Below are 12513 nucleotides of genomic sequence, written 5' to 3'. Positions count from 1 at the left end.
GTATTGGCTATCGCTGGAGGCAAGCTGACAGATTAGATGGACCTTGAAACATGGCTATTTATTCAGGCATTTAATTATTTACTTTTCGTAGTAGTATCTGACTTCCACCATGACAAATCTTATTATCTCCCTGGTTCAAGAGAAGAGTCTAGCAAGTATTGTCTAGAACCTAGATGTTCTAGATAGATCATGCTTTTTGTGGTGGTTGCATACCCTGAAATGTTCATGATAGTCTTATGTGTAGTAATAATATTGGTGATACAAAATAACACTTAGCATCCGATGAAGTGATCTGTAGCTCACGAAAGCTTATGCTCAAATAAATTGGTTAGTCTCTAAGGTGCCACAAGTCCTCCTTTTCTTTTTGCGAATACAGACTAACACGGCTGCTACTCTGAAAAAAATAACACTTAGAACTTTACATGCTCAAAGTTCTGTACAGTCATCGGGCCAGAGTATCTGCTGGTATAAGGTAGCACCATTTCTTTAATGTCAACAGTCATAGAACCCCTGGGAGCTTAATTGTATTATCCCCATTTTACATTTGGAGGAAAAACTCAGAGACTTTCAAAATCTTGCTCAAAGTCACACAAGCCCAGCTATAGAACAGAGACTAGAACTCAGGAGTTCCTGTCGCCAACACACTGCTCTGTCTTACCGACCACAGTGCCTTATACATATCATGGAATGTCTGTTGTGCTCTGTCATTTGTTTGCTTTTCAGAAACATTCGTAAACAGAAAGAAATGCCACTGGCACTCTAGAGCCCTCAAAGAGGATGAGATGGATGTGCAGACAGCATAAAAATGTGAATTCACTTTTGTAAACCAATGGCAAAATTCTCCTCTCAGTTCTGCATGGTGGATGTTCTCAGCTCTAATGTTTTGTCCTCCAACATGCATGAATCAGTGGCAATCCATGATCTCAATGGGAAATCCACATGTGTACAGACAGGTAGCATAATATTAGTCAAGACCAATTGTGTTGACTTAGGACAAGAATTTTGCCTGAATTGCTGTGGTTGGTGTAAATTCGAATCTTAAGCAATGGTGCCTGTTGAGGGTGTTGGCAGGGGGGATGCCATCTTGTCCCAGGTTTTTGCACTTGCTCAAAGTTCTATAGGCAGCAGAGGTGAGTGAGGGTCATGGCCCGACAACTTTTAAGCAGTGGTCCCATATTAAACCTTTATGGAGCTCCTCCTGTGTGATGGAGCACAGGGAAGTCAGCTAAGAACTTGATTCCTGGTGGCACCAGCTCATGTTGTGTGGGTAAGAGACTCCCCAGCCCAGGAAGACTTGGGGTCCCTTGTGGGACAAGGTGGAGGCAGATGAGCAGGGACCAGAACTGTGCTGGGGAGGCACTGGAGTTTGCCCAAGAAATATCTGAATTGGTCCCACTGTTCCAAAGAAGATATGAGTGGATATGCTCTGGGGTGATAAAAGGTTAAGATAAATGTTAACCCTGCCTCACAAGATAATCAGGCTTTTATCTCTTCTGTACCTAGAGCCAAGTTCATATAGGTATTTCAGATTCTTTAGCCCAAGCCCAGAAAAAGTGACCAATCCAAAATGCCTATACAATGGTGCTTATTCAGGGGAACTGAATTTGTTTGGAGTGTGCTTATGTTGGCTTTAATTATTGTACTGCTGTGGGACTGCCAACTAATACTACCATGGTTGCAGTTTAATTTTTGTCCTTGGAAAAGCAGTAGATATATTAGATGAGTGTATAATATGATATTGCAGCAAATGACTTTATGTGAAGTAACACTTATTATACTCATGAGTCTTTACTTACTGTGAGCAGAACTGTCCAGTGCATGCACTTGCAAGGGTACAGCTGAGCATATAATTAAATCTCCATTTTCATAACACTCTGCAGTAGCTTCTGATCATGCCATCAGATATTTGTTAGGCAATCACCCTCTTGAAATTCTGAAGTTAACACTAGAGAACTTTTCCAACTGTTAAAGAGTTTTCTTGAATCAACCAGTCCCAGCTGGAAGTTTCTTATAATCCAGATTCCCAACTGTCAGTAGTTATGTTTGAATGAGTTGTTTCAAGCAGTGACACAGTTCACTTCATTTACTTAGGATTAAGAAGAGGATAAATCAGTTAGTTAAATGGTGGATATTTACATGAGCCAGAATAAAATGTAGTGATGGGCCAGAACCCAATCTCAGAACGGAACATCCTCAAACTGGGGAAGGACAGACTCAGAAGTAAACTGAGCAGTTCAGCCTATCTCTGATTACATTTCATCACATCACTTTTGGTTCTGTCCTGGGCACCTCTTAATGTGTCATTCCACAGAAAGGCATTTGCAGAATTTTTCCTCTTCAATCACTTTATGATCTGAAATATATGTTATTAGCGCCATTATACCTTGTTTAATGAGAATGCAAATTTGCTATTGCATTTTGCTAAGGTGTCAGCAGATTGCTCTAAAGTTTTTAAGACTCAGTTTTCCTCTGGCATTCTGTTATTGGTATCCAGGGATTCTGAAATACTATTGTTTGTCTCCCAGAAGAGCAAACATAACTCAATCCCTTCCTATTATGCTTAAATCTATAAAACCTCTTTGTCTTTTCTTCCTAGGGAGATTGCCTTAGTTTTATTTTCCTGGAGCCTATTGATCCAGATTCCTTCTATTTAACTTTATCTAAACTTTATTCTTTCCCTTTGGCTGTCATCTACTTAAACTGGTTTTTAGCTACTTTAGTCCTTTCTCTCTCTCTCTCTCTCTCTCTCTCAAGAGAGTAAGCATTGTCTAGCAGTTAGAGCAGGCAAAAGGGTGTTGTTCTTTTCCTGGTGAGGTCACTATTTTGTTGTGAATGTGGGCAAGTCCTGTTCTGTGACGTAGTTTCTTTATTTTTAGAATAGGAACAATATTACACCGCTGTCTCAAAGAGGTTGTGAAAGGCTTAATTCATTAATTATAATAATTAGAGACAGAAACTCCCTCCATGGACATCCAGCCTATCTCTCTGCCCATACAAGATTCCTTTGTCTGGTCTAGTTTTAAGTGTCCCAAGCAATATTCACCAACTAATCTACATCCCAATAATTCTCAGGGTCAGATTGTTTTTCATTATATTTTCCCCTCATTCAACTATAAAATGAGGAGTCTGATATTGATGACCTTTGTAAAGCAGTTTGAAATCTACTAATGAAAAGCACCATATAAGAGTTAAGTGTTATTATAGTAACTCCGCACTTAACGTTGTAGTTATGTTCCTGAAAAATGTGACTTTATGCAAAATGATGTTAAGCTAACTCAATTTCCCCATAAGAATTAATATAAATGGGGGGGTTAGGTTCCAGGGAATTTTTTTTCACCAGACAAAAGACATTATGTACATAGCTGTATAATATTGTACATAGCAATGAATGATTGTAAAGTTTGATTGAGGTCGTGGAGTAAGAGGGTGGGATATTTCCCAGGGAATGCCTTGCTGCTAAATGATGAACTAACGCTCAGCTGAGCCCTCAAGGGTTAATACGCTGTTGTTAATGTAGCCTCATACTCTCCTCCTTCGTGCCTCAGTCCATGCTGCCTTGTAAACACAATAGATGCAGGGCAGTAGCTGCAAACACTTCCCTGCAAAAACTGAACATGATGAGCCCACGCTATCCAGCTGGAGCACACCACTCCCTCCTCCTGACAGCATATGCATGGCTGCACAGGTGCTGACTTTCCAAAGTGCTGGGGGGTGGGTGCGTGAGTGAGTGAGAGAGAGGTGCATTGCCCCTTTAAGTACGCTGACCCCAGTTCAAGTACATTGCCCTTTTAAGAAGATCAGACAATTCAGACAGAAAGCAACAGCTTCTAGAAAGCTCTCCGCCCCCGTTCTGGAGTGTGAGGGTGGGGGCAGGAACAGAGGGACATCCTGATAGGGTGACCAGACAGCAAGCGTGAAAAAACAGGATGGGGGTGGGGGGTAATAGGCACCTATATAAAACAAAGCCCCAAATATGGGGACTGTCCCTATAAAATCGGGACTTCTGGTGACCCTACATCCTGATATCAGCACCTCTCCCCCAGCAAGCAGGAGGCTCCCGGGAGCAGCTCCAAGGCCGAGGGCAGGACTGGAACAGCACAGCGGGGGGGAGGAACACCTGAACTGCTGCTGGGCAGCTGCTGAGCCACATACCTTACAGGGAATTTAGGGCAGCTGATTTTGGGGGAATCATTGCAGGATTGAGGAGAGAAAAGTGCTCACTAATGAATTACCAATGTCACCAGTTCTCCTAAAATTTGACAGCACTATTTCATGAAGACATGCTGCTTTGCTGCCACAAGGAAGTTTTTCTCCTAGTTGAACTCTTGTTACAGGTGGTCTCCAAAGAATGAGTTTAGATATTTTGCTATATGCAGTTCTGTACTGTTGCTTTTACAGTGTATTCTATACTTGGGTCCCAGTCCTGCTCCCCCTGTCTTCCCATGGGAGCTGGCCTTCGGAAAGAACATTTAGAAGTAACACTTTCTTTAAGCTTTGAGATTTAATAGACTGGACAGCCAATCAAATTCTGGAATACTTGAAGGTCACAACACAAGAATGCAGCTGGAGCACACCACTACATTTTGGAGAGATAACATTGTAGGAACCATTCAAAGTGCTAATTGCTCTGATTCTCTCAGAGAGTATTTGTAAACAAAGCAAAACTAAACCAAACTATGAGAACAGGTGTCTTTTCTTGAGAAGCTGATTGGGGCAAGAATGTAAACTGATGAACACTGTTTGTTATCTTTGTTTTAAGCAATTGGTCTTGTTTTTCCAATGCCCTTCAAACAGAATAGTTTTAGTACTTCATTAGGTTTTGAGTAACATTTTGGCTGTCAGGATAACTGGAATAAATGGTTTGCCTTGCCCTATCCTAGCTTATTCTTCTCTGTTTCAAGCCATAGAAAATAAAAACCTCTAGTGACTCAGTAAATTTTTGGAGCGAGCATTTTGACACATGCAGAGTTGCAAACTTTGTATCTTTTGTAAGACTGATCTTTCTTCTTAAAGATATTCAGAATGTTAAGCTATTTCAGGGCTAGTTTCACAGCCTTGGCAAAAGCTATTGGGGGCATGGCCACTGTTAACTATACATAAAAAGAAGCAAAGGAAAACTACTGCGGTACCCTTTTAGTGACATTTTAGGGGTTGAATGTCAAAATAAATACTACTGTTTTTACACCTGATGCTCTGAATCCAAACATCCCCCAAACTAGTACCAGAGTTTTGCATTTAATTAAAAATTAAAGAACTGAATGTGGATGGAGAGGGAAGAAACCTCTTATTCCTAGGGGTGAGGGCATTGGTGGGAAAGATTACACTACCACATACCAATCTCTGTGCTGTTCTGTGGCTAAACAGCGGATGTCTGCCCCTACGGCTGTCAGGATGACATCTTTAATCAAAATTAAATATATACTTTGTAATGTTCAACTTACGTTCTTCATACAATGCACAATTAGCCCAGGAAACTTGTTGCCGCTAGAGCTGGTCAGAAATTTTCCAGTGAAACTGCCAGTGAGCTGGGAAATCTGATGCCCTAGTCATGCTGGGTTCACATGCACAACATCCTTAGTTCCTAGGCGGTGGTAAAGTGGATAAGAGTTATAGCGAGTCAGTAGGCCTTGGGAAACTTCTGGATGATTCTTCTTGTGTTAGTTCTCCACAAAGTGAGCAGTGGTGAATGCCACTGGGCAGCTGGGGCCCATGCCAGGGGCCCTGACCAAGTGGGGTGCCCCGGAAAAATGGGCGCCCTCGCACCCTGACCCACTCCACCCGCCCAGCGCTCCAGCCAGGGAGAGGGGTCTGGGCATGGGGGCTTGCCCCACTCCGCCCACCTGGCACACCAACCGGGGAGCGGGGTTAGGGATGTGGGGACTTGCCTCACTCCACCTGCCTGCTCGGCACTCTAGATGGGGAGCGGGGTCAGGGGGCAGGTAGGCAGAGCAGAGAAAGCCCCTGCATCCTGCCCCCACTCCCCGGTTGGAGCGTTGGGCAGGTGGAAAAGGGTAAGCCCCGACCCCATTACCCCAGTTGGAGTGCCAGGAGGCGGGGGGGAAAGACAACCACTTCCTCTGGCCCGGGGCCCCACAAAACCCTAATCTTCCCCTGAAGGTTAGAAACACCCCTTCCTTCTCTGGTCTCTGCTACATATCATAAACAGGCTACACATATATCAGTTCAAACTTGCTGTTATCATAGGACACTGAGTATGATCAGATACAAAATGGAATTCACAAATTGACACAGACATCATTCCCAAACTGTCACAATATATACCCTCATGCTTCAGGTCATAAAACAACCTCTAACTATTGGGGACTAGGAAGAAACTTTCCCTAGGGTCAGACTATGTCGTAACTACCTACTACAGAGTTTCTTGCACCTTCCACTGAAGCACCTGGTGTTAACCACTGCTGGTGAGAGCACATTGGACATTATAGACCATTCGTCGGGTCCACTGTGGCAACTTCTAGCTTCCCATGTTTATTTCTTTAGAGAACTCTCACCCTGCTATTTTTCTAAATCACTACATATGACTTAAAATAAATAATAGTGGAGAACAACCACTAGCTCCATAGAGCACGCCCAGACATGCACGCAAAAGACATGTTAGATGAGTGTCCCTTTGAGATCCATAGAGAAGGGCTGTCCCTGTTTTCCAGACCCTAAAGTTATTGACTGGAAGGGGGTAAAAGGCTAAGGGGCCTCCTCCTGAAAGACCTCTTGTGAGAGGTGAGATGGGCTGTGATTCATAGATAGGCGAAAGGGAATGGTTGGACCTTTAAGAGAGGGAGAGGGAGATGGAGTCGGGAGATCCATATATTAATTTCCCCATAACAATAAAAGGTTAAGATTTGAGTTCTGCATAAGGGGTCGAGTAGGACTGGGTAATCTTTTGTTTGAACAAGTTTGCCCATTCTTAATCACTGTGCATTTATTCTCACACCTCTTTGGAGAAACAGATGTTCCCCAGTGAGTCATGCAATCTGCTTCATTTACCTGAAACCTTCACCTACCGGTAAACCACTTTATCAGCTAGAGCTTGGCATTGCCAGTAATGTAATGCCATTCAAAAGCACACAATAACATTCAGTTATTTTTTTAAAGGAAGAGAAATTGTGTTCCACTTAGCATTTTCACTTAGCTCTAATTGCTTTTTATTAGTTTGTCTTGGATGGTTAACTTTTCTTTTCTGCTGCCAAGTCCATCTTGGTGTATTTTAATATAAGGTGGTTGTGTTTTTCCCCTCTTTTTTTTTTCCCCAAAAGACAAAGTGGATGACTCAGAGCTAACTGTGGGCTGCAGATTGAGCCATGAAACATTATGATGCTCTGAATCACGTTGACGGGGACATGGATACCATTTGATCTTTTCAGGGTACTGGGATGTGCCTATTGGCCTGATAACAAAACTTGGGAAGCTGACCTTGCTTAAGGATTGTACTGCCACTGAGATCTACAGTACTTGTTAAATCGCTTTATTAATAAAACAGTAGAACTTTTGACAGTTGAAGGCTTAAAGACATACTGTACACCTTGCCACAGAGCATTTACGTGAGTCATTCACTGACTCTGCTGTTCAGTTTGAAGTGGAATAAACTTTCACAAAGAAAACAAACAGGACATTGTAATCAGTGGTGTTTAGACCCAGTAGTAGGTAGTTGTTTCATGCTGGTTTACCTACCCATAGCCCCACATCTCCTCAGCCCATTTGTACAGAGGGGTGATATTTAACCTTTTCTACACTTATGAACATTTTAAAATGAACACTAGATGAGCTTTAAAACTGACCCTTTCCGTCAGAATAATGGTGTTAACCCCAGTTTGTTTGCAAAGCCCCACAATGCAGTTTAAATGGGATATAGCAGCTGTTGGCAAACTTCTCAGGAGCAAGACCCTCTTGTGAACATCTACCAGCTTCCCTCACCCTTTGTTCAGCAATTATAGTGCTTGCTTACATCAAGGAAAAGATAACATTAGGACAGTATTAAGAAGACAAGGTCAACTCCTCTTAGTTCAATGAGAACATGCTGCTTGATTATATCCCACTTTGGTTGTGGATCTGAGCTGTTTGAGCTTTCTCTACTAGTCGGACTATATGTCCATTCTCCTCAGAACCTACCACTCCCACTGCTGTAACATCACCAGATCACTTCCCAGTTTGCATCAGACCTCCTGCTAACCCTTCCGGTTTTACTCTCATCAGCAACATTGATCCTAGTTGAATTTATACCAAAGCAACAGATGCTGGTGCTTAATGTAGATTGAGGTTTTGCATTAGGTTAGCTAACATCTCTGGAAACACTCCAAGAGCTCGACATGGGGTTACAGGAGGAAGTGCCACTGCTCAAAGACTGAGAAGGTTTGAGCCATGTGACAGAAGAAGCCCTGCAGACGTTGGAAGTTCTCTGTGAGGCACAGTGACAGGACAATGGGCTATGATATTCTTCACTGGGCTTAGTGTCCACATCCCAAAAATCTTGGCACTAATGGTCATCATTGACAGTCTCCACTGGGAAACCAAGGGCTAAACTTTCATCCCACTGAAGACGACCAGAAGGGCAAGAAGAGGCCGCCCTGAAGACAGCAGAGCTGAAGGGGGTTAATGACCATTGAGAATCCCAACCAGGAAACTTTCAAGATAAGGGGATTTCTGGGATCTGTTGGTGCTTGGAAACACAAGGAGAGGTGTGGGAACCTCCAAAACTCAGCCTCATGAACCTCTGAATGAATCTGGTCAGATTTTCAGTGTCAGTAAATAAACCAGGTACATTTAATCTGATGTGAGTTTATTACAAAAGTTTTGTACAGCTCTGGGCCTGAGCTTACATGATGTATTAGCGAAAAGTATATAGAGTCAGTAAATCCAGATGTGTGATGCTAATCAGGAAATAGAAGCCCACAGAATAGAGTATATCCTTTCTTCCTTCCATATTCTGCATAAAAAAACACAAAAACCTCCAGATAAATACTAATGGGGGAGGGGCTGCACCAGAAATCTTTGCGGAAAATATGCCGGTAGCTAACATAGGGGGATGCAGTACTTCCTCCTTTGTACTTGCTCTTTCTTCTCTCTATGACCCATCACCATGTCTGGAGTATTTTAACAGAGAAACCCTGAGGACTCTTCTAATTCTGAATGATAGAAAGTTGTTGCTTGAGGGACAGTTGTAAGACAGCCAGGGCAAATTGCTCATGACAAAGAAGCAACAAAGAAAACATTTATATGGATCATTAGTACTCTCCCATTTCTATAAAGGAAGCATTACTTCAGGAGGAAGAAGACAGTGAGAGAGAGAGAGAGAGAGAGAGAGAGATCTTCAGGTAGTTGCAGAAAGACACTGGAAGATAAAGGGTACAGAATTTTAAAAACATAATTGGGTAACAATGTTTACATTCCCCTTGAATATTACTTAGCTGATTATTTCTCTTAGAAGTTACCACTGTTATCAAGCTCATTATCTTGCAACAGGATTATCTCACGGCGGGGTTGCTTGCAATAGCAGAAATGGACTCAGTGATCCAGGAGGTCCCTCCCCGTCCTATGTTCCTATGTTCAATACCACATCAGCTGTAAATAGTCTGAGGAAAACTCATATGATTGTAAGTTTTCTGGGACAAGGGATCACTGTTTTGTTCTGTGTTTGTACATCACCCAGCACAATGGGGTCCTGGTCCATGCCTGGGCCTCGTAGGCGCCATGGTAGTACAAATAATAAATTAAAATAGCACAGTAAATGTATTCTAAGAATTGATAGTATTTGCTGCTGGTGATAGCTCTCAGATAATATAGGGTATTTGAATAGTGAAAGAGTTATTTTATTTCAACTTAGAATGGTGGGTCTTCTCTGCCTGGGGTGATTAAAGGGAGTAATGCTTAGGGAAGAAAGGAAGGAAGGAACCTGAACTTGGAGACTCAATGCAGGTTTGCTGCAAGATTTGCAAATGAGCAACACCAAAGGTTTGCAAAGTTCTAATTTCAAGAAATTGTATTAGGCCAAATTAATTTTTGGTGTAACTCATTATCCAGTGTTACCAATTCTCATGATTTATCGTGAGTCTTCCAATATTTGGTATTTTTCTTAAATCCTCTGCTCCTGAAGACATGTGACTATGTGAGACTCTCAGCTTTTATTTAAAATAAAAGTAAGTTTCTAGTCCACATGATTTCAGAGAGAAATTTGAAAACATGAATCAAGTGCACCCTAAAAAGGCTCAGAAACCAAAAGGAAAGAAAAAGACCCCAAATTACTTTTTATTTCTAAATCTCATGATTTTTAAGCCAATCTTATGATTTTTTGGGGGACCTAACTCATGATTTTTGAACATTACACTTTGCAATATCATATATGCAGAAAAAAAAAAGCTACACAAAATGTAGCAGTCTGACTGTTTAGCAACACCCAGCACAGGTTTCAAGAACATATTACCCCAGTGCCCTGCCCTCACCTGACTGCATAATAGAGTCCAAGGTGTCTGTCAGATATTCAACGCCTTCCACGGGATTGGTCATGGCTGTCTGAGAAACTTGAGTGTCCTTAAGAACATAAGAACGGCCATACTGGGTCAGACCAAAGGTCCATCTAGCCCAGTATCACGTCTTCCAACAGTGGCCAATGCCAGGTGCCTCAGAGGGAATGAACAGAACATGTAATCATCAAGTGATCATCTATGAGCACAGCAACTCCCCATATTCAGCAATAAATGTAAAACTCATTCCTTTGACTTCTCTCTCCCTCTCACATAAACACAAACAAAATTGTAAACTAATCAAGCAAATTCTCCTACAGGCTTAGAAGGAAAAGGAGAAAAGAGATATTGTTACTGTTTGGGTGTGTGAAATATTTGGGAGCTGCTCAGACTACTCCTGGAGGAATTCTGTGCCACTGTGGATGCACAAAATTCATGTGTCCTGCAGAATTTTTTCCCCTCAGAAAATACATTCTGCCCAGGTAGTGCTGCAGTTCTGCCTTTCGCCCACCAGAGGCTGCTGTGGCACCAGAACAGCCAGCAGCATGAACACAGGGGGCTGTTCTAGCACCACAGCAGTCTCTGGTGGGGAAAAGACAGAACCGGGGTAAAAAAAAAAGTTTGTGCACACAGAATTCCCCCAGGAGAAGAAGATCATCACAGCTCCCAGCCTATGGAGGCAGGTTCAGACGGAGTGGGGCACACAGGGCTGCTTGGGGGCGGGGGGACACAGACTGGGGTTCAGCATGGCTAATGGGGGGGATAGACTGGGGGGAAGGCTCAGTAGCTACTGGGGTAACAGTGTTTGAACTGGGGCTCAATGGGAGTGGGGGTGCAAGGCCAGATGGGGATGGGGGGTCCTGCAGGAACACCTGGGGATGGGGGAGGAGGCTGCAGAGATCCATAGTGAAAGGGGCTGTGGGGACAGGGGCAGATGTGCCTGACTGATTGAGAGAGGCTTGGGGTCAGCCAGGGTCTGCTTGGGGGAGGCTCCCCAATTCCCTAACAGTCTCGCCCCCCCAGTAAAACCTGTTCCATACTTCTCCCACCCACACCTAACAACCTTCCAAGTTCTCTCCAGGCTCCTTCCCTCTTCCCTCAGCTCCTCTGTTACTCCTGACTCCCCCAAGCCTTTGCACTGCTTCTGACAGGTGCAGGAAATACACTTCTGTATTGTAATTTAAATGAATTACTCAAAGTTCTGTATTAATAAGCCTCATAAGGAATCTGCATATTTTGTCATAAAATATGCAGAATTTTAAAATATTTTGCACAGAATTTTTATTTTTTTGGCACAGAATTCCCCCAGGAGTATCAGGCACTACAGCAATGGGGAACCTATAAAATAGATAGATAGAACTTCACTCCAGTGGAGTCAAACTAAGGATGAATTTGGCCATGAGCTTTTGTGTTGGTTTTTTGTTGTTTAGGAGAGTCTTCTTTTGTGAACTCAGAAGATAGAAGAACACTAGTGGAGGAAGCAGTCTTCTGTAAATCACAGACTGTTGCATAAAAAGGTCATTCAACAGACAGCATAGCAGAGGCTCTGCTTTGTTATTACCCAGAAAAGTCAGTAAGTGGAAATAAATACAGGCACATCTCCAAAGGCTAAGGCAATCATATACGATTTGTACAGCGTAGTTACCAATAAATTGATTGTCATTGGATCTGAAGTGAAGGCTAAACTTTGGCCCTCTTTACATTTCTAGTTGGATATTTTGATTTTGTAACTGGTGATTCATCTCACCCTTACTTCAATAATGCTGTGTTTGTGCACAATGCATTTATTGATGCCATTGATTATAATCCTGGCTTTAAAAAAGACAGATTTAAATCTGTCTGTCATAAGGATTAAGGCTGATTTACTTATCAGCATAATCTAGGGAATGTCAGACAATCAAATCACTTTCAACAGCAGGATATCTCCACCATACGATAGATGTAACATTTTTGCAATATCATGTGGAAAAATCTTTTTTTAAAAAAAACCCTGCATTGTTTTTGGAAAAAACAATTACATTGAAAAGTAACAAAGGAT

At 42.5% G+C, this 12513-nt stretch overlaps 1 protein-coding gene across 2 annotated transcripts in view; it reads left to right on the top strand.

The window, feature by feature from the left end:
- Positions 1-12513, top strand: part of LOC119563654 (perilipin-3-like) — a 103741-nt gene that overhangs the window by 78038 nt on the left and 13190 nt on the right. The window lies entirely within an intron of this gene.

Source organism: Chelonia mydas, chromosome 1 (genome assembly GCF_015237465.2).
Source record: "Chelonia mydas isolate rCheMyd1 chromosome 1, rCheMyd1.pri.v2, whole genome shotgun sequence".
NCBI lineage: Eukaryota > Metazoa > Chordata > Testudines > Cheloniidae > Chelonia > Chelonia mydas.
This window is presented reverse-complemented; position numbering and strand designations above follow the sequence as displayed.